At 41.3% G+C, this 27,394-nt stretch overlaps 1 long non-coding RNA gene across 1 annotated transcript; it reads left to right on the top strand.

Annotated features, from left to right (window-relative positions):
* Positions 1-139: 139 nt before the first annotated feature.
* On the top strand, positions 140-26,174 carry LOC143443214 (uncharacterized). The gene is made up of 4 exons (XR_013111980.1): positions 140-167; positions 24,565-24,629; positions 25,676-25,787; positions 25,999-26,174. It is a non-coding gene; the product is annotated as an uncharacterized LOC143443214 (long non-coding RNA).
* Positions 26,175-27,394: the final 1,220 nt, after the last annotated feature.

Raw genomic sequence — 27,394 nt, 5'->3', positions numbered from 1 at the left:
CCCCCCCATCCCGCCCCAAGCCAGGAGTCTAAAAGGAGCAACACATAACCTTCCATGCCTTTTATGACCTAGCACTGATGTCAGACAGCAGCACCTTACAATAATTTGTTGGGTCAGCAGGTCATCTCTGATTTAGCATGAAAGGAGACTGAAGTGAACACCATGAGGTAAGATTCAAGGGGGAAATGAACTCCACCAGGAAGCTAGATATTAAAAACTAAGGGAGTGTGATTAGAAAGAAAACTTATGCTTTAGGTAGTAAAAGACGAAGGTATAGTTAGATATGTGACTCTGAGTTTATCAGTGCGGCTAAGACCCTTTACAGAAGAGAAAAACTCAAGTCCATACATGACCACATCAAGTTGCCTACCAGCTTAGACTTCCTACCGTAAAACATGATTAGTTCTGTGTGTGTTTATGTGTCCATAATGAGGGGGTCATGTGGGGGAATTATTTGTGAGAAACTTTTTCTAGGAAAACTATAGCCAATTTTTGCTACTTTGTGAGTTCTTTTCCCCACTACTATTTATCCACCCCCATTCCCCGTTTCATCCCCCATCACTAGATAAGAGAAAAAGAAGGATAGAGGGGAGAGATCCCCAAATCTATTTTCTACTAACAAACAGCAACTAACCCATCTGAATGACCGACAGCTATTCACCTCTCAGGGTCCTTGGAGTGAAAACTTGAGGGTTCTTTGGAAAGTCAGTTGTGTTGGATGGTGTTTTGCTAAGGCAAACACATGAAGGAGTGTTTTATTGAAGTAGACACAGGTGAAAGGCTAAAGTAGACTCATGAAGGAACATTTCACGGAAGCAGACACAGAAGGAGAAAGGATGTTCTGTTAAAGTAAGCACATGAAAGGACATGTGATGAAGGATTATTAATGACACTCGTGTATTGCTCTGCCTTCCATTATGTAGTTGAGCTCCATTTGTTGGGACTCCATAGAGAGAAATGGCGCCAAAAAGCTTCTGGTGGTATGCTGCAGTTTCTTTCCTTTTCCAAGGACTCAGGCTCATTGGCAGAGTGAGTCAGACAGCCGCACATGCTGAGGCAAGATCTGTAGAGGACACGTGATGTTTGGAGGACATAAGAAGGACTCCATGGAGTGAGTGACCGGAGCTAACTTGGCTTGCTTGGAGAGCTAGCACTGTGCAACGCTCGTTGATCACATCCTCACTGATCTTCACTTGGCTAAGAGAGGCACAGCTGAGAACTTTTCCTGTTGGCCCTGGTCCCTCCTGCTGACTTGTGCTGAGCCTGAGGCCTGGCTGTTTCTGCTAGATAGTGCCACCTCTGCTGAATGGTGTTTGCTATCCAGATTCTACCAAGCCAGACTGCTGGTATATTTGTGAAGTGTTTGTGAGTGGATCGAGCGGCCATTGGCCTGTGAACTGAACTGCTGAATTCCAGACAACACAGACAAGGTTGCTCCAAAGAACCATTTCTAAACAGGTCCACTTCCCTTGTATTCTTTCTTTTTTTACTACCTGTGGTGGGTGGTAGGCTAAAAGGGAGGTTAAAGTGTTTAAGAACCACCATTAAAAGTAGCAGTTGAAAACTTAAAGTTACAGGTAACTTTAAAGTTACTTTAAAGTTGCATTTATATACCTTCTGAAAAGTTCCCTGAATTTCAAATGACACAAAACAGCAGAAACTATCTTCCGCCCACAAAGCCATGCCTCTGCTAGAGCATGAGGCAAATCATAGTCAGCTGCTGCTGTAGACAGTCTAAAGCAGCTTCATATCCCAAACCTGAGATTAAAACACAGCCACATTCTTATTTCTGTGTTTTTTAAAGAAACCAAAACTCCAAAATTGTCACTACAGGAGATACAATATGCACACCCTAAGAAAGGAGTCCCTGGCCTACCAAAGTAACAGTTGCACCAAAGTCCAATTTGGTGATTCAGTGAGTTTTATTGGAGTTACTAACAGAGGCCTGGGCTAGGGGGTCACAGAAGCAAGGATGACTCAAAAGCAGCTGCATGGTGAAGAAGCCTCCTCTAACAACTAAGATTATTTTGTGAGCAGGTGACAGTTCATGAAAGCTCCACTCATGGACCTCTATGCACAACTTGCAGGTCACTCAACAGAGTTAAGAATCTCCTCTTGACACTGCTGTTGGTCAGTCTCATCCCTTAACAGTTGTTTCCTGTTCCACAAGCTGGAAAGGGGCCTTCCAGACTCTTCCAAGTTTCTGCTTTTTCATGACATGATGTCTGTTTACCTCCTCAGTCTCATGAGCCTCCAGCTCCCTCCTACAGAGAATGTTTCAATCTGAAGAAAGTGCTATACAATTGTGTGCGTGAGTGCACATGCCTTGTAGGTAACTTTGTGGGAGAGTTGGTTCCAGGAATAGTTCCACTGAAATGAACAGGCTTGAACAGTGTCTTTGTTAGAATTTTATTGCTGAAAAGAGCCACCATGACCACAACAACCTTTATAAAGGAAAACATTTTGGGGGGCTGGCTTACAGTTTTGGAGGTTTAGTCCATTATCATCATGGCGGAAAGCATAGCAATGTACAGGCAGACATGGTGCTAGAGGAGCCAAGAGTTCTACATCTTGATCCACAGACAGCAGAGAGGATCTTCCTCTGGGTGAAGCTTAAGCATAGGAATCCTCATATCCACCTTCATAGTGACATACTTCCTCTAACAAGGCCACACCTCCTCCAGTAAGGCCACAACTCAGAATAGTGCCACTCCCTATGGCCAAGCATTTAAACATATGAATCTATGGGAACCGAACCTATTTAAACTACCACAAAGAGTAAATTCTGTTACCCTGAACTGCCTTGCTGGCCCTGAACTGCCTACTTCTAAGTAAAAGAAAAAAAATAATGTATTTGATGTAAGCCACTGTTATTTTCACTACTAATAGTAGTTAAGCTAATATTCTAACAGATTCATTAACTTGTCAGAAACCATACTGCAGCAGAGGCAGACCTGATGCAGCTTCACTTGCTGACATCCACTCACCTCCTGCCTCACCCTTTGACAAACATCTTGTCCCAGCCAGAAGAGGATGTTCCCTTGCTCCCTCCTTCAATGCACCAATGTATTCTAAAGGTTCAGTAAACATCTGAAACTATCATCAAGACACAATTGTATGTCTTGATTTATCAAAATCAAAACAAAGGCCCTCCTAACATTGAACTCATCTGATTCCATTATGATAAATAATCAGCTTTTTAGAAGTGAGGTCTGTTTTTACTCTTCTGAGGTTCTGAGTCATTTTCTATGGAACCTAAGTCTGTTTGGGAGATGATAAATTTGCTGATTGTTTTCAAATAAACTCTTCTACAGATGTATTTTTCCCTGTAATCTTGTGTACCTCCATCTTACCATCTTCGAATTGCTCTTCCTGTTCTAAAAACAAGGGTGCACAGCTGTTACTCATCCAACATGTATGGGTGCAATCACACTAACTCACGGTAAAATACTGAACGCCTTCTATATTCTTGGCAACGAGCCAACATCCAGTGGCCTCCAAGACCTTCCCACTGTTCAAGTCTCTGTGATCCTTGGCTAAGCATTCCATGGATTTAGCAGCCACAGAAAACAAGTGGGAACCCACATCTCCATGACCCAATTCCTTTCAGCTTGACCGGCATTCCTATCAGTATGTCTCTGGAATGCCAGGCATGGTGGCACACACCTTTAATGCCAACACTCAAGAGGCAGAGATAGGTAGATGTCTTTGAGTTTTAGGCCAGTCTGGTCTATAGAGCTAGTTTCAGGATAGCCAGGGCTATAGAGAGAAACCATCTCAAACACCAAACCAAAGCAAAAGTCTCTGGAGCGATAGCCAGGTTTTGTCTTGCAAAGCAACTCATAAAAATTTCTGTATCTAGTCAATTTCTATAGGTAATAATGTCTTCAGAAACAACCTGTCAGTATGAAGATGCCAACATCAGTAATACTACTACTACTACTAATAATAATAATAATTTTTTAAAATGCTATTCTCTTGATAGCTTTACATCTTCACAAAACTATCTGCACACCCTATGATTCAAGGCCTGTATTTTTAATAGTATCCAAGGTCTTCCCTACCAAATTCCCATTACTATAACACACAAACACAGATACACACGCATACACACACAAACACATGCACTTATACAGGCACACAAAGACACATAGATATACACATAGACACAAACACATATATGCACACATACACAGACACACACATATACAAACACACACAACATAAACACACACACACAGACATTTACTTATTAAGCTAACAGACCTATGCTATAGAGAAATGAGTTAAATTATATACAATTCAAACCTACTTTCTATAGCCTAACTACTGTTCCTGTATAAGCCCACACTCTTGAAAGGAAAAGCGTTCTGTTAGCCTGAGTGTGACGATGTAATCTCTGTAGCTGCAGTCTGTCTCCACATGAAGCCCCACTTGTGTTTGTAATTACAGAGCAAACCTTCTTCAAGCAACCTCATTTTTTTTTCTCTTCTGCTTTTGACAACTCTAATATGATTTATATGCCTTTATTGTGCACTACACTGACATTACTTGAAAAACAAAAAACACATGATGTAAAACATTTACATATTCCCCAGCACGTAATCGGAAGAATAAATGTCAGCTGCCATTATTAGTGGTAATATTACTAACAGTATTATTGTATCTATAAAGAATAATAGATTTCTTGTCTTTCTTCTTGCTATCCCACAAGGCTACAGTCTTAGGCTTTCTGTTGCTAAGAGGAAACAACTTGGGAGAAAACGATTACAAGCAACTTGAGAGGAAAGAGGGGTTTTTTTTTGTTTTTGTTTTTGTTTTGTTTTGTTTTTTAATTCTCAGGTCTCTCTCCATAATTGTGGGAAGTCAGGGCAGGAATTCAGGTAGGAACCTAGATTCAGAAACTGGAGCAGAGGAGGAATCTGCTGACTGACTTGCTCGATATGGCTTCCTCAGTTGGCTTTCCCATATAACTTAGGACCACCTGCCCAGGTGTAGTATCACCCACAGTGGGCTGGGCACTCCCCCACATCAGTCATTAATCAAGAAAATGTTATAGACGTATAGTTCATCATACAGAGAAGTCAGGACAGAAACTCAAGGCAGGAACTTGGAGACAGGAGCTGATGCAGAGGCCACGGAGGAATGCTGTTTGCTGGCCTGCTGCTCGTGGCTTGCTCAATCTATTTTCTTATAGACCAAGGACCACCTGCCTAGGGGGTGGCAGCAAGGATAGACCTTCCCATAGCAATCATTAATCAAGACAACACCCCATAGGCTTACCTATAGGCAAGTCTTACAGAGGCATTTTCTCAGTTTGATTCCCTCTTCTCAGATAACGCTAACTTGAGTCAAGTTGTTTCAAAACTAGCTGGTACAGCTCATATTGCTTTTTATCTATCTATCTATCTATCCATCCATCTGTCATCTATCTATCTATCTATTTTCTTCCTCTGTCCCAAGGGTTAAACCTAGGCCCTTGAACAGGATAGGCAAGTGCTGTACCACTAAGCTACTTTCTTAGCCCTTCCCAAACTATAATGGTTTGTATCAATTATGAACTTGGCAGGGTCTAGAATCACTGAGAAGACAAGCCTCTAGGTTTGATTAGATTAACTGAGGGGTTCTAATAGTGAGGGGTACTACCTTATGGGATTGGAGACTCAACAACAGAAGAAGATAAGCTGAGCGCAAGCCTTCACCACTCTCTACTTCCTGATTGTAGATGCAATGCTAGAAGCTCCTTCAAGCTCCTGAGATCGCCCTCCCTTGATGGACTGTACCTCCAGCTGTGAGCAAATGTCCATCTTATATAACTATTTGAAAGCTGTAGAGCTTTTGGGTGAGACCTGGCTGGCAGAAGTAGGTAGTTAAGGTTAAGCCTTTGAAAGTCATAGCTGCTTCTGGTTCACTCCTGTGATCCTTGTGTCCTAGTTGGCACCATTGTACAGATTTTAGTCACATACTCCTACAGAGACATCTCTGTTGCCCACACGTTCCTCTGCTGTAATGGACTGAACTCACTCTGAACCAAAGTAAAAATTTTCTCTCTGAGTTGTTTCTGCCTGAGATTTGGTCAGAGTAGCTCAAAAAAAAAAAAAAAAAAAAAAAAAAAAGTACAAAAGGAGAGTAATCAAAATCTTTCCCTTGTGAGTTCTTTCTTAGGTTTCCTGTCAATATTATGCGTGTCAAGTCAGTATATGAAGAGGAACTTTTGCTCTCTCTTGAAATCAATCAGTGCTTTCATTTTGAAACAATTTGCGTTGTATGTAGTAAGTCTGAAACTAAAACAGAAACATGAATTTTTACCTAGCCACTATGTGTTAATAAATCAATGCCCCTTTTATCTTAAGCTAACATGTATGTTTTCACTTTATGACCTCTAAAATTGGGGAAAGCAGGCATATTCAAAGAAATGGTTATAAATATTATGTTATTATAATTCGTTATTGTTTGCTTTTTGAGATAGGATCTCATATAGCTATGGCTGTCCTAGAACTCACTATTTAGACACAGCCTGGTATTGAACTCACAAACATCCAACTGCCTCCGCCTCCGCCTCCGCCTCTGGAGTGCTGGGATTAAAGGCATAGGCTACCATTCCTGGCTCATTCATTCTTAGTATCAGGTTAAAGACATGTAGACATGCATAAATTTAATATCTTTCTCCACTAAGTACATCTTCAACAAATGTGTTTGGGATACAAGGCTGCCAAAGAATAGATTATAATGTTTAAAAAGGATAATCTGTGGTTAACTTAACTTCTTTCTAAGCAACCACAATCTAGTAACTATAATTAGCATTTGCATATATTTTTAGAGAGTAAATTCTTTTTGAAAAATTGTATGTGTGTGGCGGGGGGAAGGTGGGGGTTGCATATCATGTGCTTGCCTGGTACCTGAGGTCAGAGGAGAATACAGGATCTCTTAGAAGTGAAGTTACAGGCAGTTGTGAACTTACAGGTAAACGTTGGGAATCAAATTGAAAGTCTTAAAGAATAGCCAGTGATCTTAACCTCTGAGTCATTTCTCCAGCTCCTTTCTGGACTTAAAAAAAGTAGGTAACCTTTCATCCATCCTGTCTTTCCAGGATGGACAAATATTCACATGTGTACTCATAATTAAAAGGAGCAAGTAAGTCTCAACAACTTTAAAATATAGACCTATAAGTAGCTTAGTAATTCTATCATGTTTAATTTAGAATATTCTCTGAGTTAACTTTTATACACCAGATATACCTGTCATATTTCTAATCTCCAGTAGCCAAAACAGAGAAAACTATTTGGCACTTCTTTTTAAATTTTAAGGCTTATCTTATTTTTAATGATGTGTATGTGTGTGTGTATTGTGGGGGGGGGGGAGCTGGTATGTGCATTTGTGAACACAGGTGCCCACAGAATTCAGAGCTGGAGTTACAGGCAGTTGTAACTACCTAGTGTGGATGCTGGGACCCTAATTCAAGTGCTCTGCAAGAGCAACACACATCCCTCATCCCTGAGACATCCTCCAGTCCCTTACCCATCACTGGGCCATCCCCGTCACTTATTAATCACTGGGCCATCCCCAGCCCCTATTTGGCAGTTCTTCAAAGAGAAAAATACAGAGTAATCTTGTGACTCGGGAATTCCCCATTCTAGTTATATGTCAAATGCAGTTTCTTGATGAACAAGACATGTTGCAAGACTTCAGATAATGATGTCATTCACAACTTCATTCTAATGGTGTACGGACATAGTAAAGCACTTCTGCACCCCCCCACCCCACCCCCACCCCCAAGAACTGGAGGCTAGGTAGGAAGATCTCAAGTTCCAGGTGATATGTTTAGGCCCTGTTTAAAATATGTAAATCTGAAAGGAAAGAGGGGTTTGATCCTTAGGAAACCGTTACCAGGACAACTGTCTGAATCCCTTGCCCAGGCAGAAATTGAAGTAAATTGTGAATTACGAAGTAGGCATCCTGCCTTCAGATTCTAGCCATCTTTGCCACATATGAGCTCACATTTCCTGAAGGAACCTGGATTTCACAGCAGGATCTATTTACCAGCACAGTTTATCCACAGGGGAAAACTGGGTGCCAAGGGGGTGAACATAAACTTTCTGTGGCTAAAACAAAATGGGAAGAAGGGTTTGTTTGAGTTTGAAGAGAAAGATAGGAGTCAGATCTGCGGATGTGATCATGAATTGGGATGAAGAGATGCTCTCTGCCAGGTATAAAAAGTGAATGAAAGAGTGAATTGACCAAGTGGGGAGAAAACACAGACTGGGAGACAATTCTGCCAATCTGAGCAATTGCGGAGGAACTTGTCCAGAAAGGTCTGAAGAACCCTCACAGCTCACCACGAAGACAACCCAGGTGTGAAAAGTGGCCAAAGAACTTTGCTACACTTTTCTAGAAGAGAAACGTGGCCTTAGGGAGTGAGCAGGTAGACAGAGCCTTCACTGTTTTATTCTTCAGGAAAAGTCATCAAAACCACAGCATCATCCAGCATTTAGCCACTGAACATCTGTCACCAAATCAAACCAAACCAAAACCAAACCAAAAACAAAAAGAAGCAAAAGCTAGGTTAGTTGCCATCACTGCTGTGGGAGGGAGAAGCTGGGGACTATGGAGAGGGACAGCTAAGGAGTAGAGGTTTCTTCTGGGATTATGAGGATCCATGAACATTGTATTAACGGCTTTGAGTGTACTGAGGACGCTGTGGGAGTCAGTACACTTCCATGTATTGTGTTTAAATCGGGTCTCAGTAAAATTAAAAGGACAGTAACAATTGCTGGTTAGTGTGTAAAGAACTTAAAAACTGTACCTGTTAGGTGACTGCGGCTCCCGTGGGAGAGAATTGGGCAGCTGTTTAAAGTGACAAATGTGGAGTCGTGTGACCCATAAAGTCTCCTAGGTACAAACACAGAAGATATGAAAGACTGTTTGTACACAAAAATTAAGATGCCAGTGTATATGCAGGCATTGTTTGTAGCAACTCAAAATCCAGCAACCATGGAACAGATAACAGAATGTGAGCCCGCCTCACAATGGAATATGAGTTAACGTGGTACACAGATGAATCCTGGAAAAACTGCTAAAGACTGAAGTCACGGATAACATTTGCAGAATCCCACTTACCCTATGCTCAGAATAGGCAAATTTAGTGGTTGCCTAAGTCTGGAGGAAGAATGCGGAAGTGGGTATAAGGTTTCTCAATGGTAGAGGTGTTCTAAATTTAGATTGTGGCAGTAGTTCTGTGATGGTAAATATATTAGAAAATGTTGAATCTGCCAGTTGAGTTGGGGAACTTGGTGGTATGGGAGCTACACCCCCCAAAGGCTATTTAATAGAAAGTCTGTGATATAGCATCAGCCGATAGTTTTGGTGATTTTGAGGACAGTCACTGTCCCTAAGCCTGGCCACTCTTTCAGGATTCCTTTCCCCTCCTACTGTGTCTGTCTTCTCTACCAGCTTCTGTCTCACTCATTGTTTTCCTCTCTCTCTTCTGCGAATGTCTTTTATTCGTGCCTCCTTCCTCAAAGTGTGTCCCGTTCCTTTAACTGGCTAAAGTTCCTAAATCATATTAACATACATTGCATATCGCTGCACATTGCTTATAGTGAATGAAGATAAACCTGTTTCATTTAAAACAAAAACATAATTAAATTTGCGTGATGCAGCTGCATGACGGTTGTTCATGCCTCTAATCCCAAGATTTGGGAGGCAGAGGCAGGAGGATCTTGTATGAGGCCAGCCTGATCTACAGATTGAGTTCAAGGACAGCCAAGGGTACACAGAGAAACCCTATCTCAAAAAAACAAACATTTTTCTTTTTTTTTATTGCCTGTTCTATCTTCTGGGCCTTAGGGTTTATGACTCCCAGAGTTAGAATCCAACTTCGGCAGCTTTCAGCATGATTGGGATCTGGGTCCATGCTTTTTGTTTAGTCAGTTTTTTCTTATATTAGTATTTCCTAAGGTGCCCTAGCATACACTGTGATGAGCTCTAAAGTCTGCCTCCTACAGTGAGGGTTTATCACCCATTCAAATCCATTCCAGAAAAAAAAAAAAAAAAGAAAAAAAAAAAGAAAAAAAAAAGATACCTTCTTTCTCATTCTCTCCCCCTTTCTCTCTTCAACTCCCCTCCCCCCATCTCCCTCCCTCCCCTCCCTCCCCCTCCCTCTTTCCCTCTTCATCTGAATGCCATTTCCTCTCCATTTTATGCCTCTCACTCCTCTAGACCTAAGCTTAGAAAACAAAACTCAAAACAGTGAGTAGAAACAGCACTTCTCTTTTTCTGTGTGGCTTGGGTTGTGACTGTTTTCCTTTTCCCATTTCTCCATTTGCAGAGACAGAGAGAGAATGTTCTCCATCTCGAGCTGTTCCAGTGAGGTCAGAGACTCTAAAATACCACATGTGTCATTGACTGGGACATTTTTTCAGAAGGGCATTTCCTTTGGGAGGAGTTGGGGCCATCAATGCTGACTCAGTGTAAACGGTGAACCAATTCATGTTGCTAAAACTGTGGTCCCTTCATCCCAGCCTTTGGGACATTGGATTCTCTCAGCTTGGCAACTGCAAGCATTTATTGATTACTTTAATGGATTCTTGTGACCATGAGAATGGAGACAAAAGCAGACAGTCTTCCTATGTCAATACAGTCTATCCGACATTATCTGATACCTGGGGGAAAATGATTTTTTTTTCCCACATTGAAACCATTTCTGACAAATTCTCTAGGGAAAAAGGTACTCTCAGTTGGCTTTCTTAATAATAAACCAAGATCAACTGGCCTTTCTTGAACAAACAAGAATGCTTTTTAAGCATGGAGAAAAAGCCTATATTTTTCTCAAGCCACCACTTAGCAAGCTGGCTGGCTGCTATCATCTCATAACAAATATTGTTTTAACAGGAAACAATATATGGGTAAGAAATATCTATTGAGCCTATTGTTGTGGGAAGTGTTTTAGAAACTCCCCATACTTTCCCTCAGTTCAACCCCACCTCCATTTCCTAGGAAGGTAGTAATATCACCAGCAAGCTCCATGGGAGGAAACTGAGTCACAGAATAAGCCATAAATGGCAGGACAAGGTTTGAAGACTGTCCTATTAAAGGGACAGTCTTTTTATTGCTGCGTGTGCTGTCTTTTCTAGGTACAAAGTACTTCCTGGGAAGAATTTAATGGATTGTTGTGATAAAGACAGGCAGAATTAGTATTAGCTTGGATGATCTTTTGGTATTCCCTTTCTGAGTGAAATTCTGAGAACTCATCTGGAACCATTGGCTCCTGAAAGGATCGTACATTCCTGTATAAACATTTTATTTATATCTAGTTAAGTCCACTTAAGGGACTAAAGCCGTGAGTTTGTAAGGGATAGGAAGTGGAATCTGAACACACAAAGCCCTTCCTGTGTGGGTTTTAAGAAAGCTTCCAAGTTGGGCTTAGTGGCATGGGCTTTTAATCCCAGCACTCTGGAGGCAGAGACAAGAGTTCAAGGCCAGCCTGTGCTAGAGAGAGACTCTGTCTGAAAAGGCAAGAGTCTCCATGTTAACTGTTTACAGTACAGACCATTGGCAGAGAAACCACAAGGCATTTGGCAGCTGTGACTTCATTTGGGATTGTTCCCTTCCAGGTCATGAATCAATGCCATTTAATCCACATGGGTGCTATGACTTTAAAATGGTCCATTATGTCTCTTTTGTAGAACTAATAATCTAAGAGTGAGATACATTCAAGATTTAGAGAACTCTAGCTAATTCATGACACAGAGGTTCTGATTTACAGAGCTACTGATGTCATACTCTGTAGTGTCAAGATTGTGACGTAAATGTGGCTCCCACCAGGAGGACAGAGTTTAGAGTTCTCTTAACCTTTATATTATTTTTGTTGTGTGTGCGCATATGGAGGTCACATGACACCTTCGTGGATCTGGTTTTCTTCTTCCACTTTTAAGTGAGTTCCCAGAACTGAGCTTACTTAGGTCATCAGGCCTGCACACCAAGCACCTTCACTGGCTGAATCATCTCACCAGCTTCCTCCTCACCATTTCACCCGCTGAGTCATCTCCAGCACCTGCCCCCATTGGGTTTTAAAACATAAACTCATAGGTAAGTAAGTTCACTCCAGCTAGCTAGATAGCCATTTCTTGGTTTTTATTGTCCTAACAGTGTGCTTCACACCACTGGTTGGTAACCAGCTAGGAGCTTTCTTATAAAGCGTCTGTCTCTTTCATTTTTTTTTAGGACTAAATTCATAACATGCACACCATGTGGCAGGAGGCAAACAGTGATTCAATGGAGTCACTGTCACCAGAGGCTCTGCTTGGCTCCCAATGAGATCACTGAGATTCCTGGAGTCTGTTAGATGGAATAGACAGGCACCAGAGTGTTTTGATATACTACAGCATTAACAATCCAAATTAACAGCATATCTATGTAAAAAGTAACCTAAATTTTAGTGACCTGTAATAGTCATGAATACTGCTAGAGTCTCTGAAGATCACTTGCATTCTCCACCTCCTAAGTTATTTATTTTTGTGGATGTTAGTGTTGCAGGCATGTATGTTTGTGCACCACATACATGCAGTGCTCTTAGAGAACAGAAGAGGACATAGAAAGCCTGGCAGTAGAGCTAGAGATTGTTGCTAGCCTCCAGGTCAATGCTGGGCCTAGAACCTGGGTCCACTGGAAGAGCAACCAGTACTCTTAATTGCTAAGCTGTTCTCCAGCTCCCAATTTGTATCTTATTTATTGGTTTCTACTAACATTTTTGTTTATTAATCCTAGAACCATAACACAAGCCAGGCTGGGCTTCACAAAAGGCTAAAGTGCCCAAGCCAGCTCAATCAGTCAACAGGTTCTCCAGGGCAGGAGTGAGGATTAAAAAGAAAAAAAGACCATTAGACAACATTGTAGTATGACCCCAGCCAGTTCTGAGGCTGAGGTGGGTTTAATTTTTCTCCAGTCTGCTTTTATACCATTTTAATTACATGTAAGTAATAAGGTCAGTTCTAGGAACAAGACAATAAATGGAAATAGTCAAGAAACAAGCAAGGCAATAAACAGAATCCCTTGATCACTGTTTCTAGTGGCTTATCAGGATGACCAAGATATGTGAGCCTACTTCCCTGTCCTAGCCCAAAATCATATTCATGCCTGAAGCCTACTTCTTTGTTCTAGCCTAAAATCAGATTCCTGCCTGAGCTTACTTTCTTGTCCTGATCCAAGGTCAGATTCCTGCCAAGCAGCCTCAAAAACTCTCCATACTGAAGCAGGATTGCTACAAATTTGAAGCCAGGCTAAGGAACATAGTGAGTTGTAGTCTAGTTTAAGCTACAGATGAGTTTCCCTCAAACAATAACAACAACAACAAAAACCTACAACACTGATACATCCGATTTTTATAATTCTAAACTTTTGCTATTAATTCTTTTTACCTGATAAATATAACCTTATTTTAGTCATTTATTCATGTGTGTTCAGGTGTTTAGGTGCATATGGAAACCATAGAACAACCTTGGGTTGATCTTCAGGAGCCATATACCACTACTTATGATACATGGCCTCTTACTGGCCTGGAGCTCACTGGGTAGGTAGGATGACCAGACACTGACTGACCAGATCCTCCTGGCTCTATCTCCCAGTACCAGGATTATAAACAGGCACCACCCTGTCTAAATTCTTTTATTTAAATGTGGCCTTCAAGGTCAAATTTAGGTTCTTGTGATTGTAGGATAAGCCCTTTACTGAGTCACTTTTCTAGACCATGATTGATTTTCCAAGAGATTTAAAAATGAAGAAAAAGAGGAGGAAGAGGAGGAGGAGGAGGAGGAGGAGGAGGAGGAGGAAGAGGAAGATGAAGAAGAAGAAGAAGAAGAAGAAGAAGAAGAAGAAGAAGAAGAAGAAGAAGAAGAAGAAGAAGAAGAAGAAGAAGAAATAGTAGTTTTACAATTGAAACAAACATGCTGTAGATTATCTAGACATCCTCCCTCCCTCTCTAGGACAGTGGAGTGATAAAGCACATGGTGTTGTGGTTGTGGTGTTGTGCTAGGCTACAAGATAAGTTTATGGCCCTATTTAATATCTGCCTCTGTGTCCCTTAGCATGTAGGCCAGGCTGGACTAGATAGTGAGATATGACTCTTTTACAGGTCCCAGAGAATTTGTAAGGGGCAGAAACCTCATTTTGTCCTCTAGGTAGGAAGGGGAGGGCTCCCTCTCCCTTCAAGACCCCATCATGCTGCCTATGATGTAATGCATTTGTCTCTTTCAATGCTCTACCCCTTCAAGGCTCCATCAGCCATGGTGCTGTGTAGTCTCAAGACTTTCTCTCCTAATACATCCATTCTGAAGAGTATTACATGCCAGATCGTGCTGATTATTTTTTAACCTGTGTTGTGTGAACTTTTCCTGGAACAATAGGAACAAATGTCTATTCACTTCAGACAGGCACCAATGATGATTCTGCCAAAGGATGATTCCACAGGTGTGAACTCACTACTGGGCTCACTGATAAAGCATAGGTAAGGTGTTGCTTACTGGAGCATGAGTGACCCCAAATAGCTAGAAAGTTGCAGTCCATTCTGATTGATAGCCACATGGAAGCACATCAGTGTCTCCTTTTCAGATTACCTTGCACTGGTTTTCTACTCAGGCATCTCCCAAGATCATTTGTAGCCTGGTGGATGAAGGTCAGGTAGGTATGCTTTCTAGAATTTTAATGAGAGTCCTGTGACTCTTCTCAACCTCTTTCTGCTAAGGAGAATTTACTGTTACCATTTACCTAGCTGTTAGCCTGCTCAACTAGTTGCCATGGCTACCTGGTTAAGGCAACCTATACTCCACAATGGAGACAGGGTGATCATGCTAAACACAAGAGACAGACACTATATTATAGACAGCTTGACTGCTGTCTAATCCAGGAGACATTAAGGGAATGCCCACAGAGTGTGGAAAAGGAGACATGGATGGAGAAAAGTGATAAAAAACTGAGTTAGGAGAAAAAAAATACGTACCATTTAGATACATATTATATAACATGACTTGCCTTCTCTCCACCCTCCTTAAGGCATTAACTGTAAACCTGAATCCTGCTTTACACAGGTTACCCATTCAGGCACATTCTTAAGGTAAATTGGGGCTTCAGAGTCAGAAAAGGGTGACTGGCTTGTTAGCAAGGCAGGCCCTAGACTATTGCTGGGCCCTCTCACCACATGCATTTAAAACTCCTTTCTTAGCCACCTAATAATTTTTTTTGTGTGTGTGTGTTTTCTTTTGAGTCCTAAATATTGAATCCTAACACTCATACTAGATAGCTGCAAAATGTCAATTTGGAGGGAAATGAATTAGCTGTGTGTCTAAGTTTTAGGCGTATTTACTTACATATATTTGCTTATACTTAACACAGTTTCCACATGGCACTCACGCACACGTGCACTTTTGGAATTAGAGCTCAAGATGAGAGGATTTACTTTAAAAACAATGGAATATATAAAGGGGAATTATGCAAACACCTTTATAGTAGTTGCTGGGAAATTCAAGCTTTTGGGCCCAACATTGTTAGTACTACTAAGAAAAATGCTAAAACAAAATTGGAGTTCAGAAGGTAATTTTAAGGGTATATTCCAGTGTGTATTAGCAATTTTGAAAGGCACAAAGTAAAATTATAACCTAAATGTTGACTTTCTAGCCGTGCAAGAGGGAGAGGAGGGCAGCAGAGTATATACAAACGTCATCAGGTGTCCATTCTTTTATTTAGCAAATATTAGACACTCACCATGTCTCACAGAAGACATGATGTCTCACAAGATAGATGTGGTCTCTGCCCTCTAGAAACTGGCCTTCTTGGAGAAGATAAAAGAAGAAAAGTAAACATTGAATCATGAAAACATTTACTACAAGTGATGAAGACAATGTACTGAATAGTTTTGTTTGTTTGTTTTATTGTTGTTAAATTGACACAAAGTAGAGTCATTTTGAAAGAAGGAATCTCATTTGAGAAAATGCTTCCTGGAGGCATTTTCTTGGTCAATGATTACTGTGTCTGCAAGGGCCCCGCCCACTGTGGGTGTGCTGCTATAAGAAAAGTAGATGAACATGAGGCTGGAAGGCAAGCCACTATGCAGCATTCCCCCACCACCTCTGCTTCAGTTCCGGCCCTGACTTCCCTTCAGGATGGATTGTAAGCTGAACACTGAAACACACCCTTTCCTCCCAAGTTGGTTTTAGTCCTGTGGTTTTAATCACAGCAATAGGAAGCAACTTAAGACGGAGCCAATTCCCTCCATCCAGAGCCTACTAGGAGCTTTCCTATAGTTGAACAAGTTGATTTTGGCCATTGCATTCAAGATAAAACCACACAATATCCTGTGGTGTTCTGTGGTGTGTCAGAGAGAGAGAGAGAGAGATAGAGAGAGAGAGAGAGAGAGAGAGAGAGAGAGAGAGAGAGAGAGAGAGAGAGAGAGAGAGAGAGAGAGAGAGAGAAGGCTGGTGGATAAGTATAAAAAATTAATCCAAGTTTTTCCTCTCAGCCCCTTCTTGAATGCCTAGGCCACCAGCTTTGGCTCATTCTCTGGCTAGATCATAACTCATAACTTATTTAACTCATTCAAACTATTTTATATCTTCCACATGGTTAGTTACCTTTCCTCAGCCTCATGTGTCCAAGTCCAGGGAGAATCTCTTTATTTAAACCTGAGTTCCTCTGCATGGCTGGTTATCTCTGTTTAGCTCCCATGCTTCTGATCTCTATGTTCCCTGGGGAATCTCTGAGCCCCTGACTATTTCCCAGAATCCTCTCTCTCTCTGCCGGATGTCCCTCTTCCTATTTCCTGCTCCACCTCATTGGTCATAGGCTTTTAAAAATTGATAGGTGATGCCTATAACAGACTATCTCTACAGGCAGGTTGGAGTGTAGGCTCAGTTATGAACAATGCTAAACATGGAGGCACTTTTGCCAGTGTTGAAGAAGCAGGAGCCACACAGCTAAGTGTTGAGGTGAAATTTTGAGTGGGCCACACATTGGCCCTGTTCTTGTCTAGCCTTACATGTATGAAGTGAGTGTGGTTTGATTTGTTTCGTCATGGTCTCAGAGGAACCTTGTCCACGTTTGGCATTCAGTAATGTTGTTTACATCTAGCAACTGTAAATGCCAGGACGGGTTCTGCATGTCAGTGTCTCCGCCTCCCTCTGCTGACTCCCAGAGGAAACAGATAAGGTACCATGAGGGCAAATGGTGAGAGAGAGAGAGAGAGAGAGAGAGAGAGAGAGAGAGCTAGATCAATATTCTTTAGAGGTAATTAGATAGTGTTCTTATCTCTCCCAGGAGTTTACTCTTGGAATCTTGGAAAAGCCACTAAAAGACACATAGTCTGAGATACAACTGGGTAAAATACAACCTTGCTATTTCATGCAGAAAAGTTAGGTGTGTGTGTGTGTGTCTGTGTGTATGTCTGTGTGTATGTTGTTGTTCTTACTGAAGAACAAGGTCTGGGTGATGTAGATTCTTTCTATTCCGACTATCTCTGATCCCGACAAGACAGCAAATACATGCTCAGTGACAGAGTGAGCATCAGCCCCATGAAAATGACTACAAAGTAGTTCTAATCATTACTAATAACTTCCAGCAACACAGGCCTCAGATAAACAGGCAAATGGCAATGGTGTGAATACTGAGGATGACTGCTAGTACCTTGGCGAGAATTAAAATAGTAGTTTTGAAGAGAGTCACAAACATATTGAAATATCCTCATTTTTCAAGCCCCCCCCCTCCAACCTAAATGCACTGATCTTTCAGTTTTCTATTTTTACTAGGAAAAACTATATTAGGAAGGTGTTTGCATGCTGTAGATGCTGTCTTGGATGTCATGGAAACCGCTTGCTTTTCATCAAGCAGTTTGTGTCAAGATTATACATTTAGCAACTTACTGCAGGATGCCTAAAATGATGGGTATATTTTAGCCATCACTTCATGGAAGTCTTTTCCAGAGATTCATAAATTTAAACTTATGAGAGAGAAAGACAGGATACAGAGATCACATATGCATCTGAAGAACTCTTTCTTTCTTTCACCAACAATGAGTGATTGACAGGCATTCTAGAGCTGGCAGGCACAGCATACAATGCCACCATACAAGTACAGAGGCCCATGAGCGAAAGAACAGACTATGAAACACAATTAAACTCTGGTTTGACTCAGCTGTAAAGCATGACACCAAAGACCATGGGACTCAATTTTCCTATCTGGATAATAATGGATTGTATTTAAAGAAGTCCTTGAAGCCTTCTGTTTCTGTTTCTGTGGTTGAGGCTTTTTCTTCATAAGCCTGTGTTCAAGAGGCCCCTCCGATACTTCCTCCTAGACAGAGCAGTGTGGTTAAGAGTTCATGCTTGGAATGAAAACAAACCTAGGCTTAAATAAACCCTGGCTCTGCCCGAACACTTGCTGTGTGTCCTTGGAAGGGTTCCACCTTTAAGAAATGGACCTTATAATAGTAACCAGCTCATAGGGTGGTTTGGGATGATTGGCATGAACTTAATTTAGTATCTACCTCATATGCTATATTAGTTATGTGAGTGTGGTGATCTGAATGAGAAGGATCCATGGGCCCATATGTTTTAATATTTGGTTCTCAGTTTGTGAAACTGTCTGGGGAGAATATCTGTGGCCTTGTAGGAGAAGGTGCATCACTAGGGAAGACTTTGAGGTTTCAAAAGCCCATTCTATTTTCAGTTTGCTGTGTGTGGTTGGATCTCAAGACATAAGCAGTCAGCTAGTGCCCTAGCACCTTGCCTGCCTGCCTGCCTGCTATTCCCCTCCTTTACCATGTTGGTCATAGACTCTAAACCTTTGAAACTATAGCCTCCAAATAAACAATTTGTTATACAAGTTGCCTTGGTCATAGTGTCTTATCACAGCAATTGAAAAGCAGCTATGATGTATGAGACAATATAATAAGACTTATTCAGTATAGTGCTTGGTCCATTGAAAGTAATCAATAACTATGAGCAAATATCAATTCCAGCCTTAACAGATATTCTCCTTAGGGGAACTGTTTAATACAACACATGACTAGCCAGCCTTGTAGAGTTAAAAATAATCAGCCCAATAAAACCTCTTTGTGATAAAGTAAGAGAATCTGACATATGTAATAACAATTTTGAAGTTTAGTTTCTTTGAAAAACACAGAAGTATTATGCAAATGTGTTTTTGTTTTGATCCTAAGTGTGGGATATGGGGCTGCTTCAGACTGACTGTAGCAGTTGACTATGATTTACCTTGTTCTCGAGCAGGAGTGTGATTTTGCCAGCTACAGATAGTTTCTGAAATTGTGTGATGTTTGGAGTTTCTGGAGTTACCTTTTTGCTATAATCAATTATAGGTCACAGGCACTGAGACTGTTAAAGAAAAATGTATTATTCCCCAACGTGTAAACATTAACATATCTTTATAGCTGTCTTTTTGTTACTCTGTGGGTTCTTCTTTCTCTGCTGTGGTTTGAATCTGATGTTCTTTATACATCTCTTGAGCATTTGATAGACTACAGTTTTTGCCAGCTTGGCCTCATGGGAAAAGTGTGCCACTAGGGTGGGCTTAAGGTTTCAAGGGACATCCCAGGGAGCTCAGACTGGACCTCTCAGCTGCTGCTCCAGTGCCATTCCTGTTGACTATGCTCTGTGCCATAATGATGGATTCCTAGCCCTCTGGAACTTTAAGCCCCCAGTAAACCCTACCTTCTATAAGTTACCTTGGACAAGGTGTTTCATCACAGCAATAGAAAACTAATAAATAAATAAATACATAAATAAATAAATAAATAAATAAAGTCAATCTAAGGTGGGAAAAATTAGGCTCTGTACAAATCAGATTCTCTGGTATGCAGCACGAGAAACTCTAGTAAGAGTGAACGAGTGACTGAGTGTCTGGCAGGGGTGCAGGGGAGGAAGAATGGTGGGCAAGTGGGGTACACTTGGGAAACGATCATGTGACCACAGTAGGATTATTCTCTGACTCTGTGATAATAGCTGCACATCATTATTTGCAAACCCCACAGAGTTAGTAGAGGTTAGTGGTGGTGGTATTGCTAACTGACAGGTAGTGTGTAACTAATAACTAAACACATATGTGACTCTGTTTATGTGTAACTTAGAACTTAGTAGTAAAACTAGACTTTAATAATAACATTTTGTACCAATATTGGTTTATAATTATAGCAAATGTTCAATATAATTTCAAGATATAGTAAGAGAGGAAACAAGAAGGGGCCTGGGCGTTCACAAGAACTCTAAAATTTTCTCTAAAACTAAAACTGCTCAAGAAAATAGTCTCTGTTTTTAAAGCCAAGGTGGTAGCTAGGTCACTATGAAACTTGTACTTCTTATGGTCATTTAAGGATCCAGCTTTCTTCTATGTCACCAGTCTGCCCCCCCCCAACATCCCCAAGTAATTGTTACTGTCTGCATGGATAGAGATAGGTCACATCAAGTCCAGGTTCCCTTGGAGATAAAGGGAAAGAGAGGAAGGAAGCATGCCTACTGTCCATGAGTCTAGCCCTTCCCACTGCTCCAAGCATTATTCTATTTTGAGGGCATAGTCACTTGTCATGGTTGAAAGGATTGGTGGAAAATGTCCACACAGATGCCCAAGAAGAAGCAAGGAACAAGTCAGAATTTGATTGTGATGAATGGCCAAACACATACATGCACTAAAATTAATCTATATTTTGTGTATTCTATGTATGTTCAAGTATATAGTGTAATTATTTTCACTTAAAAAGTGGGATCAAGGGCTGGAGAGATGGCTCAGCTGTTAAGAGCACTGACTGTTCTTCTAGAGGTCCTGAGTTCAATTCCCAGCAACTACATGGTGGCTCACACCCATCTGTAATGGGATCTGATGCTCTCTTCTGGTGTGCCTGAAGACAGCTACAGTACTTATATACATAAAATAAATAAATAAATCTTTTTTAAAAAAAGTTAAAAATGTGGGACCACCAGCAGGACAGTGGTGGTACACAACTTTAATTTCAGCACTTGGGAGGTGGAGACAGAGGCAGGCGGATCTCTGAATTTGAGGCCAGCTTGGTCTACAGAGTGATTCCAGGACAACCTACAGAGAAACCCTGTCTTGAAACACACCCTCTCAAAAAAGGGGTCATCTAAAACCCTGTCACCTATAATTTTATATCAATCAGAGTATGCTACTCTGCCCTTAAAATGTTGGTTACAACCTTAGATGGTTCTGTTTGCAGATTTGCTATTTAGACTTATCTCTGATCATGAACTTTCATGCTGTTTTACAGTTTCCTGTCTCCTATCTAAACTGGTTCAGGTCTAAATTCCCATAGTCCCCTATATTTCTTCACTGGAAATGAGGCAATATTTAGTTAAATACTGTATTGTTGGCTTCATCTGTCTCTTGTGGGTTTTTTTTTTTTTTTTTTTTTTTTTTTTTTTTTTTTTTTTTTGAGACAGGATCCCTTCATGTAGCCCTGGTTGTCCTGGTACTCACTATGAAGAACAGGCTATCCTTGGACTCATAGAGATCCACTTGCCTCTGCCTTCAGAGTGCGGCAGGCACCATGGATCCCAGCCCCCTTACTCATCATTTTATATTTCATGGGCAAACAAATCCATGAGTTGGATGGTTTGTCACTTACTGATGAACTCTGTTTGTGAGCCGTGACCAGACTTGTCTTGTTCCCTGCTCCACCCTGGTCCAGGTGCTGAGCCTACTGCACTCAGCAAATTAGTTGTATGAGTGTATTGGTTATGTCATTGTCACCATGGTAAAAATATACCCAGTGTAACTTAAGAAGGGAGATTTTGCTCATTTTCAGAGGTCTAGCTCATGGTTGGCGCACATGCTTGGGCAGAGAGGCCTAACCTGGCTGGGAAGTGGAGTGAGAACTCTTGCTTGGGCTCCCTAGCCTCCTCTGTTCTTTAGTCCACTCCGATCCCAGACCATGGAGAGCGCCACATACATTCAGGAGATTTACCCCTTGGTTAATCTTCTGAAATATTCTCCCAGACATACCAGGTGTGCGTCACTAAATGAACAAGCACTGCTTCATCCAGGGAAGTTGGCGATCAACATTAGCCAGATGACTGAAGAAGAAAAGTACCTTGGAGTTCTCAGGGCATTTCCGGCATGATTCTTAAAGCACAGCTGCTTCAACAAATCCATATGAGCATTACATGTTTTTATAGCTGCTCCCAGGTTGACCTGCAAAGGGTTTGTCCCGAGCTTTGCTCCCATCTGGAGGGAATGAGGAGGCTCCATTTTCCCCACACTTTCCCACAATAAAGGGGAGAGGTACAGATTTATCTTTCAACAAAAATAAGATCAAAGAGAGCAGTTATTTTAAAGCCCAATATAATGCATCTCTATAATTATGTGGAGAGAAAAAAAGGTTTTTGTTGTGGAAGAAAGTTGAAAGTCATAAAGTAGAGGCTCTCGTTAAATAATCCTGTCTGTTTTTTTTTTCTCTGTAAAATTTTCAAACACTATTCTATGTTCAATGCAGCTTAAACATGCCTTGATATGTATAGATGGCATATTATTGTACCTTTCTTCTTTAAAAAACATCATTAATATTATGATTAATTAAGGTATACTTCAGTGGTGGAAAAAATACCTAGCATGTGGCTCTTCATCTCCAGTGTCACAGAGAAACAAAGAAAATCTAAGTCGAAATAATAAATATTTAAAACCAATTTTAAAAGCTCAATGTAATACATAGATGGACACATTTTAAAGTTTTTATTCACATTTTAAAGAACATTCACAGACTCAACATGCTTATGTAACTAGCCTCAAACCAAGAAACTGAAACTGTCACTACCTCCCAGAAGTCCTCTAAGAATATTGTTATTTATACATATATTCATGTGAATGATTGTTGAGCCCTGTTTATTAAGGTTGAAGTCTACCATTGTCTGGCTAGCTCATCACAAAATGCGGGACTCCCTTTACCAGCAGAGCTACTCCTCTGACCTTGTCTGGGGAGCACAAGACCTTCACTGATCATTGATATTAGTATTGATGCACATTGTTGCTGTGATTGTTATTATTGCTGAGAATTGAACCAAAGTCACACATACTTATTATACACAGACTCTACCTCTGTGCTACACTCTCAGACAGAATGTACATCTTACAGGAGAGCATTTGAACCACATTTGTATATAGTGACATTTCCTTCATCATCACACCACATATTTTAAAGACAGATCAATTCAGACAAATAGAAGATTGCTCACGTCACGAATAGCTAAAATTAACATCCCTGGTCACTCTGCACATTCTCAGAGGTTTCCAGATAGCGCCAAAAGCCTGGCACACAAGTCATGGAAGCAGCTGAGGACTCTGTGTAATAGCCAGTGAAGAAGATGATTCAGGTCCAGGGTTATTATTAGAGTCAAGTATGTGCTAAATGTGCAAACAGATTATTAAATAATCCCTTGGATGAGGAAGGAGAAAAGGAAGAGTAGACGTAACAGGCACTTTATCCATCCCAACTGTACCAATCCAAGTCCAAATCTAATGTCAGTGTGTGCTCACATTGCTTGGACTTCATGTATCTGTCAGCTGCCTGGGAAGAGGCGAGCAGCAGGTGTCTGTGTGTCTGAGCGACTCAACTTAGTGCCCTTCAAAAAGTTCTTTGTGAGGAAGAAATGAATACAGCTGCAAGCAAATTCCAGAAACTTCAGTGAGAGCATGTGTAGTTTTTATATCTGTTCTTTTATCACATTTTTTTTAAACCTCAGATGTGACTGCTTGTACCATTAGATTTCTACGTGCCAGCATGTATGATGGTTTGGTTTAGTGTCATTGTTAACATCTTACATATGAAGACTCAAGTCTGAAAGATAAAATCTGCCCACAGCATATGTGGAACCCAAGAGCCTCCCAACCAGTGAAAACAAAATCAACCACATACACAAACCAACTGTGGTACAGTTGAAGCAGGATCAGTCTTTGCCTCACTTCCCAACACAGAACTCTGACTTCTCTTGTAACTCCCTGAGTGACAAGCATGCTGGGAAGCATCTATTGCTGTAATGGCTGGTTCTTAACAATCTGCTAAAACAAATTAGAATTCCCTGAGCAGGAGCGTCACCCAGAGACCTGTCTTGATTGCTTTCAACAATATGACAAGATCCCAAGTGGAAGCCCAAGTGTGTCTTCTGGTAGCAGCTCAGATTAAAAAAAAAAAAAAAAAAAAAAAAAAAAAAAAAAAGAAGGCCTTTGATTGGTTTCTCTCTTGCCTACTTAGCCTTTCTTCTCGCTGTCATGTTTCTTTACCCTGGCATTGCGGCTGCTGCTGATTCCTTTGCAGATACTAGAACCAGCATTTTCAGGCTTCCATCTCCAGAAACTTTCCAGGTTTTCTGTGTCAGCTTGGGATTACTGAGGTACCCAGCCTCAGGGCCTAAAGAATTACCAGGTTCTCAGTTTCTTGGTGTGAGACAACCGTTGTTACAATTTTAATGTAAGTTGCTTTAACGTGTCTGTCTGTGTGTGTGTGTGTGTGTGTGTGTGTGTGTGTGTGTGTGTGTTTTCATCCTATTGGTTCTGTTTCTCTAGAGAATGCTGACTAATCCAAAGACCTTTGGATCACATTGGAGTTGGTGCTGATGGAGTGAATTTAGGTAGGTGGGGCCTAGAGACAGCATTAGAACAAGGTCAAGTCTCCAGAAAGACCAAGCAACCATGACATTAGAGAGTCACTTCGGAGCCATGCAGCTATCTTGAGGAAAGAGAGCTAAAGCACTGGAGACTAACCTTCCTAAAAACGCTTGGACGGCAAGATACAAGGAGCTTCTGTTCGAATATGTGAAAACTAGCAGGGTGGTGAGCCAGAGAAGATCATGGAATTGCCAGCCTGCAAACCAAGTTCTACCTGTCTCTAGCCATTGATTGTGTTATAATTTGAATATGAATTTCCTTGACAGCATTTGGACCTCAGCTGGTTTTAGGAAGGTGGTGAAAACCACAGGAGGTAGGGCCTACTTAGATGAGGAAGGTGACTGTTGGCACCCTTTTGAAGTTATACCTGGTCCCCAGTTCCTTGTTCTCTTTCTCTCCAGCATAAGGCAAACAGCAGCCTCCTCTGCAAGCCGCCACTGCTGTGGTGTTCTGCCTTAGCACATACGGCCTAGTGTTCATGAACTGAATCCTCTGAAATCACAGGCAAGATAAAGCTTCCTTCTCTGAAGCTGTTCCTGTATTTTTGTTGAGGTATTTTGGTTCCAGCTACACAAAAGTAACGAGTTCAAAACCAGTAAATGGGTTTCTTTCAGCTCCGAGAGCCATTCTAGCAAATTAGTCAAACCTGAGAGACCCATGGATTATAGTCAATTCGTCAGGGGCCTGGGTGACTCAGTTTACAATTGGCATCTGAGGAGGACAGAGCATTGTGGGAGTGAGCCTTCAACCTGAGGGGTTCTGTTTCTGGGTAGATAATGTCAGAATTGAATTATAGAACACTCAGTTGGTGACTCCTAGAAAATTGCTTGGGGTGTGGAAACTCCCACACATGAGATCACAAAAGCTTTCTGTGTTGCTGAGTGTATGAGTAGAAAAGAAAAAACAACTTGTTTTTCCCTTAACACACACACTCACACAAAAGCATTTTAAAGAAGCAATAGTCTTAAATGTACCAAATAATTACAAATTTGACTTTCAATCTTGGCAGACTCCATCAGCATTCAAAATCCTGGTGAATGAAAGAAATTGTCTAAGAGTGAATAAAATTCAATGTAAGCCTGGAGCAGAAAGCTTAAGATTATCGGCTGTCTGTGTGGCAGGTACCTTTGCATTCTTTTCTTGTTTTGTTATTATAAGAACATCATGACCATTGTGGTCTGGTAACTAAGGGCACTGAGTGACAGGGCTCAGACACATGTCGGGTAGGAGATAAAGGAAAACAACCTGGATCGATTGGATTCTTATGTAGCAGGTTCTGCAAATGACTGCACACTCTGTCAGCTCAGTTAGCCTGCAACATTTGGTTTACAGGGTGAGTGGCCATGTGAACGCAGGTCAAAGCCAGAAGTTGTGGGGTTTCCAGACCACCTGCCGGCTCATGTACAGCAACAAACATATCACACGACTGTCTCTATGAACCCTGCAGCAACTAGCATCCCAAGGAAACCTGGTGAGGTTTGGAAGGTATGATGGTTAGAATATACTCAGCCCAGGGAATAGCGCTGTTAGGAGGTGTGGCCTTGTTGGAGGAAGTCTGTCACTGTGGAGTGGGCTTTGAGACCCTCCTCCTAGACACATGTGAACAGTCTTCTCCTGTTTGCTTTTAGAACAAGATGCAGCTCCTCCTGCACCTTGCCTTTCTAGAAGCTGCCATGTTCCTGCCTTGATGATAACAGACTGAACCTCTGTACCTGTAAGCCAGCCCCAATTAAGTGTTGTCCTTTATAAGAGTTGCCTTGGTCATGGTGTCTCTTCACAGCAACAGAAACCCTAAGTAAGACAGAAGGGTTCAAGCAGATAAAGGAAATGGGGGTGGGACTTGAAGCCAGTCTTGCTCTTTGATTCCAGATTACTGCATCCCCAAATGAATCCCTATGCAAGTGAAGCATGTCTGAAAGAGTTGTATTATAGTGAGTCTATTCTGTTTCTTAGATTGAGTACCAACGACTGTCTAATTGATAAATATAAAGGCTATTTTTTAAAGTTTTAGAGGCTGGGAAGTGTGAAGTTAAAGGGAGTGCATTGGGTAAGATCCCTCCTGCTGGGGTATTCTGTTTATGTCCTTCTTACAAATAGGAACTCTGCAATAAGGTCTTTCTTATAGATAGGGACTTTGCAGAGCCTGAGGCAGCACAGAGTATCGTGTAGGACACAAAGCAAGCATCCTCTTTGAGTCTTTCTTCTCCTCTTTACTCTTTGTTTCTTCCTTCTTTTGTTGTCTATTTTCACTTACTTTTTATTTCTAGGTGAGCCCTTTCTTTATAGGCCAGACTTTCCTTGAATTTATGATTTTCCTGTACCAACCTCCTGAGTGCCAAGAGTGACGGTGTAGTCGCCTTCCTTCTCTTCTTCCTCTTTCTCCTTTCTCTCTCCTTCCTCTTTCTCTTTTCTCTCTTCTTCCTCCTTCTTCTTAACAAATTTCCCAGGAGCTCTTCCCCCATCAGTGCTTCTTGTCCTAATTTCCTCCTGTCTTAGTTAGGGTTTTCATTGCTGTGAACAGACACCATGACCAAGGCAATTCTTATAAAGGACAACATTTAATTGGGGCAGGTTTACAGGTTCTGAGGTTCAGTTCATTATTATCATGGCAGGCAGCATAGCAGCATGCAGGCAGACATGGTACTGGAGAAGGAGCTGAGAGTTCTACATCTTGACCCAAAGGCAGTCAAGTGAAGACTGTCTTCCAGGCAACTAGAAAGAGGGTCTT

Source organism: Arvicanthis niloticus, chromosome 8 (assembly GCF_011762505.2).
Source record: "Arvicanthis niloticus isolate mArvNil1 chromosome 8, mArvNil1.pat.X, whole genome shotgun sequence".
Taxonomy (NCBI): domain Eukaryota; kingdom Metazoa; phylum Chordata; class Mammalia; order Rodentia; family Muridae; genus Arvicanthis; species Arvicanthis niloticus.
The sequence above is the reverse complement of the archived record's forward strand: the minus strand, read 5'-3'. Positions and strand labels throughout refer to the sequence as shown.